Below are 6,691 nucleotides of genomic sequence, written 5' to 3'. Positions count from 1 at the left end.
TTATATTAAAAACTGATCCCTTCCCTTTTCCCCCAAGTATATAGCGGGGTCGGGAAGGCTTTCCAGAGGGAAAACCTGGAGTCAAGACTTTGATAAGGCAAAGACATGGGGGAAGAGAGCACCTGGGCAAAGTCACACGGGCATGAAGCAGCAGGACATGTTCAGGGAAGTGCAAGTGGTTTGGGGCACCCTTGGGAATAGGGTGTGGGAAAGCAGGCGTTGGGGTTGGAGAGGTAGACAGGATTTGAAAATCAAAAAGGGCCTTGGGTGCTAATGTGAGAAATTTAAAATTTATCCTGAATGTTATAGGAAACTGCTGTGGAATTTTATGTATTTTTTCTTCTTACTTAGAGCAGGTTTATGTTTCAAAATATCTCCCTAAAGTTTTTAAATCTTTAAAGCAGTGGTTTTGAACTCTAACTTCACATTACACTCACCCGAGGTATTACTAAAAAATATAGATGAATTAGCTTCACCCAACAAACATTCTATTTCAATTGGTGTGGGGATAGGTGCAGGCATCAGCATTTTTTTAAAAGCACCCTAACTACAACCTGGGTTGAAAAGTACTGCTTTTATGGTGAATCGCTTAGTCAAATAATGAGGTTAACATCTGGCTGAGAAGTTTCCAGGAGAGCAGCTATTGCAATTTTAATGTGTATATGAATCACCCTGTTACCAGAGAGTGGGGATCCTCTCCCGGCACGTTGTCCAGGTTCTTGATGTCTCGAACAAAGAATTGAGCAAGACACCAAAATACAGCAAAAAAGTAAAGCTTTATTAGAAGGGGGAGTACACTTCCAGACGTGGAAGCCGTCTTGAACAAGAGAAGCGTGGCTCAAAGGCCTGGTAACAAAGCCTTTGAAGGTTTTATCCCTATTTGCTGTGGGTGGTTACTTTTCATAGAGGAGTGGGCTTCCTTGATTGACAATTAAGATTGACAGGACTCAGCAATTCATCATTTGCTTTCTGTACATGTTCATTCCCAGAATTCAGTCTGTTATAATGATATTAATGAACTTCTGGGCATCTGCATCATATTATAATAATGGTATAATGAGGCTCAGGTGAGGTGAAGATCGTTTGGGTCTTCATTGCACAGGTGTGAGTGACTGGCTTAAACTGGTACCTAATTCTCTGCTTACTTGTTTCTTTGTGAGTTAAAAAAATGCCTTCTGGTTTGCTTAATTGTGGGCAAATTAGGGCAGACCCCTTCTAGGATAGGATGACCTCAATGTCTTTGCAGGCAGACACGAAACCCCCTAACTAACTTTCCTGCCTAACTCTTTTCTAAGAGCCACAAACCCCCTTATTATTAAGATGGATGTTGAGGGACGGGAGGTCTCTTCTTCTGTATCTGCTTCCTGCTGAGAACGGTTGTCGTTCCTGCCTATTGAGGTTTCATGGAGCTCTTTCTCTTTTTGCCTTAGTTAGGGTGGGGTCTTGAGTTTCCTGATGAAGTGCCACCTTAGTCCCTAGACAAGGAAAAGAAGATACAAACTGGTTATTTAAATCATATATCTATTAATTTCTATTATTGATTTGCCTATTAAGCAAGTAAACGGAAACAGGCTTGGTTAATGTATTTCTTAAAGAGAAAAAAAAAAGACCTTTGGCCTAAAGTCCTCTCTCCTCTTAGACTCTAAGAGCCCTGTCTGGCCTAACACCATTTCTGCTAACAATGGGCCGATGACCTTTATCAATAGCCAGAGGATCTGAGTCACCAATTTGGGGCAATTATCAGGATTTGAGAGAGAGGGCTTTTTTCCCAAAGAAAGGAGGAAAGAAAACTTAACTAGGTTTACTAAAAAGATTAAGAACTCTGTGAGAGATGTCCCTTATCATTTCCTGCTAAATGATTAAGAATTTTACAAGTGATGTCCCGTATCAACCTGGGGGTCTGATTCTGTGTCGGTAGGTCTGGGCTGTGGCCCGAGATTCTGCATTTCTAATAAACCCCCATGTGATGCCAATGGTGCTGATAGAAATGGTCTGGACGCTAGGATGAACAGGAGAGGATTTGGAAAGAGTATGGAGGTGTCATTTTGGAAGTGGGCACTTGTAGAATAGCTCTTGCTGGGGCACACTCCCTTTGGAAGAATATAAGACAAAACAAGGACATTAGGCACAGAGAGGCCCAAGGAGAAGTGGAGAGAGGTGGGAGAAGCCAGAGAAGAACATTCCCAGGGCTCCGGAGGGAAGGACTGCCACCAGACCACCTCAGGTCAAAGGTCTGGGGCAAGCTGTTGAACTTCTTAGTCAACTTGCTGGGGCAAGCTGTTGAACTTCTTAGTCAACTTGCTGGGGCAAGCTGTTGAACTTCTTCTTCATTTTTCTGGCCTGTCTCAACTAGGGGCACTCATTAAACGTTGGGATTCCCAGGCCCCACTCCAGTCCAAAGGACTCAGAATGGAGAGGGAGTGGAGGTGAGAACCTGCATTGATAGCAAGCAATCTAGGTGATTATTATGCACGCTTAAGTAAAATAGCAAGTACCTAGAACATAGTAAATTGCTCAATAAGTAACCGTGGAGGTAAAAATGATGGTTATGGTAACAAGGAGAATATCTCTGGTTTAGTCTGGATTCTACAGCACGTGGGTTTTATTGAACCTACTCTCTCAAGTTGGTGCCTACTAGAGATGTCCACCAGCTACTTGCCACAGGAAGAGGCTATTTTCCCCCTTGACTTCTCCAGTTTTTTCCAAGAGTTTCTTTTCAAGGGATAAAATGCTATGTAGTCATTAAACACATGTTTTCAAAGAACATTTACTATGATGGTACGTGTCTATGATGTAATATTAACTTTAAACAACAGGATGTTTGATATGGTCCAATTTGATTTACAACCAGTGTCGCAGCATGAGTTTTTAAGATATTTGTTTCTACTTGCAAGTTTTCATTTTCTTCATCTCAATTAAAAATAAAAAGGCCTTCTTGCCAGGGAAGGTCTGTGGTGGGGTGGAAAGCAAAGTCGCCTGAAAACCACTTCTCTCTCTAGCTTTTGTTTTCAAGAGCCTGATCTGGTGAGGCAAATTATAAGATGACTCCAAGGAAAATGTCTAGAGAAGGAGAATTATCCCTGAGGAAAGGGTTTCCTGGGAGACTAAAAAGAAATTCTCCCTGAGCTCTGGAGGAAAGAGAGAGGTTTGCTGGCCTCAGAGCATTCTCGTAACCTCTCCCTAGAATCCTCTCTGGTATCTAAATTTTCCTCAGCCTCCCCATCTTGAATATTTATTGCCCACTGGAGGTGGGTGATCAGCTAAGGGTGCATTCTGGATTTCTACCCTCTCCTTTTACAAGTCTTGTGTTGTGTTCTCCGACTTTCCTTTGGAATGTAGCATTTATTGGCTTGAGGCCTCAGCCAAAATGCCAACATCTGGGACATATACCCTGCAAAAAGACTGGAAGGAAGATGTTCACCATGGATGGTGACATTATAGGTGATTTTAATGTTTTCTTTATATTTTTAACTCATTTCTGATGTTCCAACAATAATCAAAATATGTGTTACGCTAGCTTTACATGTCTTTTTTCTTCCCTTACTCCACTCTTATGAACTAAATTGTCTCTTTCTTTGAGGCACTTTCTCAGCTGTGCTTTGCCCTTACCTCTGCACTGTAATATTTTCCTTTTTAACCCTAGCATCCAGGGTAGTACCAACAAATCAGAGAAGTTAAGCACATGCTTTTTGAAGTGAGCCTATCTTGAAAATGCCAAAGATTTTCTTTGTTTACATCATTACCATTATAAAGCTTTTCCACTGGGCAGTTATAGTGCCAGCCAAGTAACAGTGCCATCTGCCCCTTCACTGAGAGAGAACAAATTATCATGTGCTGGTCCCTGGAGTTCCACAGGGGTAAACGAGAAAAGATCTTTTTAAATGAGTTATTGGCAAATATCCCTATGTACAATTCCCAAATGATAGAAATATGGTCATCAAATATTATCTAGTACCATCAAAGAACAATCGAAAGTTAAGGACCAAGAATGTTTTAAAACCCCTGATGTATACCTAAGCAGTTTCAATTTTAGAGGCTCTTTTTTCACACGACATTAACACTTACTATCTTGGGAAATGAATACATTTTACAAATTATGTGAGTGCATTGGCACTGGCCACAAATACATCTGACATCCTGTTCGTTAGGTTGTATTAAAGACTTTTTTTTTTAGGAAAGTAATTTAAAAATAAAGAAGAAACATCCTGAGATTTTTGTTTTAAAAAAAGACTTGTTGATTCTCACCCCCACCCCACAATTCCTCCCAGTACATGGCTGAGAAGTCCAAGATCAAGATACCAGTCAATTCTGGTCCTGGTGAGGCCTCACCTCCTGGCTTACAGATGGCTGCCTTCTCGCTGTGTCCTCACAGACCTCTCTCTCTTCCTCTTCCTGTAAGGACACCAGTTCTGTCAGATTACAACCTCATTTACCCTCAATTATCTCCTAAAGCCTCTTTCTCCAAATACAGTCATATCGGGGATTAGGGCTTTGACCTAGGAATTCTAAGGGGACAAAATGCAGTCCATAGCGAAGTCTATCTGTAGGGTTAATTCCTAAAGTTAAAACTGGCTTGTCATGTCAAAGGTATATATAGTTAAAATTTTGATTTGTGGTATCAAATGTCCGTTAAAAAAAAAGTACCAATTTATACTCCCAGCATCTCCACGTGAATTTTGTTTTTCCACATCTTCACTAACATTAGATATTATCCAACTTTATTGTTTGCCAACATAATAGGCTTTTTATTTAATTTGCATTTCTAAATTTATGACTGTTTTGAAGTATCTTTTTATGTTGCTGGCCATTTATAAGTTTTTTTCTGAAATGAACATTTTCCTTCAGCTGGCATTAGAAGCCGAAGTCTTCTTCTCGTGTTGGCTTTCATGCACAGCATGATGATTTGTCTAACTCAGGAGGACCGTGGCTGCCCAACTTCCATGAGAAGCTGTGCGTCTGATTATAATGGAGTGTTCCCCACTCTCTTCCATGCAAAGCAGAAATAGTTACCCAGAGTGGTACATAAACTTACAGTAAATGAGCCCAATTTAAATGTTACAGTAATCAGCAAGACACACGGTACACAGCCACTGGCTGGATTTCAAGTGACCATGTGGGCCTGTGATGTCAAGAAGTTCCTGAGTGCTCATCAAGGGCTAAATAAAGTGGAAAGCATCCTTGAAAAGCATCTCGCTCAGGAAGGGGTCTGCTTGGAATAGCGCTGAATGTCTTAAGCAGTGCCTACCATTTGGAGGCTTTGATCAACTGCTTGTGCTGATAAACGAGGGAGACAGCAGTCAGGAAGTGTCCACAGCAGTATCAGCCCCTGGGGTACGTCTGAAGAGCTGTGTGAAATGGATTCTTTGATTTTTACCTTGAACTTCACAACTTCTAAGTGAGAAAAAAATTATTTTTCCATTCCTTATTATAGAAGTAATAGAAGTTCACTGTAAGAAGGGAAATATGGATATTTTCTTTAAAAAAATAAACAAATGTCATCATCACACATGATAACTTAATAATAATTCAGTAATATCACCGAATATACAGTTCAAAATCTATTTCTATGATTGTCTCAAAACAAAAGCCACAAATTACATTTGATTGTTAAGTCTCTTAAATCTACTTCAATCCTCAACAGTGCTTTCACATTTTCCCCCTCTGCCTATGTTGCAGAAACCAGGTCATCCTGTAGACAGCACCATATTCTGGATTTGTTGATTTGCTTCCTTGTAATTTAATTTAATTGGTTCCTCCATCGCTACGCTTCCTTTCAGTAAAGGTGAACTCGAAAACCTTGATTGGAGTCAAGCTGGATTGTCATTAGAATTATTTCACTGGTGGTGCTGTGCAGCCCCTGTCATAGAAGGAACTATACAACACTTGGCTGCCCACTTTCAGAGTATAGTGGCCCCTGTGCTGTGTCACCCAGTGGGGAGTGCGAGGGCGATACCAAGACAAATGCAGAAACTCCCCCGCTCACGGTGGCTCCTCTTCTAGCTCTGACTCATGCTCAGAAGTGCAGAACCAGATTTGCTTTGAGGTGGAGGACGTTTCCTCGTCAAGCCCACAGTGCCACCAAAGCGCCATCACAGGGAAGCTATTTCTACAGACTTGCCATTCAGTGGCTGTGGATTGACAGTGCCAACATTGTCTGAAAGCTTGTTGAAAATACGGAAACTCTTACCCCAGAATTACTGAGTCAAAACTTGCATTTTAACAAGATTAATATGCACTTTAAAATTTAAGAAGCATTGGTCTATAGGGTCTCAAATAGGTTAGGTATGGATGAGAAGGATGATAGAAGATTTAGTAGTTACCTGTTGCTGTGTAACAAATTACTCCCAAACTTAAAAGCCTAAAAAATAAACATGTATGATCTTACCTATATGTCCGAGGGTCAGCAATCAAGAGTGATTTCTTAGCTGGGTGGTTCTGGCTCACAGGCCCCCATGAAGTTGCTGTCAGGCCGTAGGCCAGAGCCACAGTCTCTGCAGATTTGACTGGGGCCAGAGGATACACGTCCAAGTTCACTTGTGTGGTTATTGGCAGAAGGCTTCAGTTCCTTGCCACGAGGGCCTCTCCTTAGGGGGCTGCTCATGACACAAGGGTCCCTAAGAGTAAGTGATTGAAGAGCACAAGAAGAGAGAGAAGTCACAGTGTTTTTTATACCCTAATATCAAAAATGACA

General features: G+C 41.2%; 2 protein-coding genes across 2 annotated transcripts in view; both read left to right on the top strand.

Annotated features, from left to right (window-relative positions):
• Positions 1-6,691, top strand: part of CRHBP (corticotropin releasing hormone binding protein) — an 89,561-nt gene that overhangs the window by 47,048 nt on the left and 35,822 nt on the right. The gene's annotated exons all lie outside the window — the stretch shown is intronic.
• Positions 1-6,691, top strand: part of S100Z (S100 calcium binding protein Z) — a 14,527-nt gene that overhangs the window by 7,131 nt on the left and 705 nt on the right. The gene's annotated exons all lie outside the window — the stretch shown is intronic.

Source organism: Pteropus vampyrus, unplaced genomic scaffold (assembly GCF_000151845.1).
Source record: "Pteropus vampyrus isolate Shadow unplaced genomic scaffold, Pvam_2.0 Scaffold262, whole genome shotgun sequence".
NCBI classification, from domain to species: domain Eukaryota; kingdom Metazoa; phylum Chordata; class Mammalia; order Chiroptera; family Pteropodidae; genus Pteropus; species Pteropus vampyrus.
The sequence above is the reverse complement of the archived record's forward strand: the minus strand, read 5'-3'. Positions and strand labels throughout refer to the sequence as shown.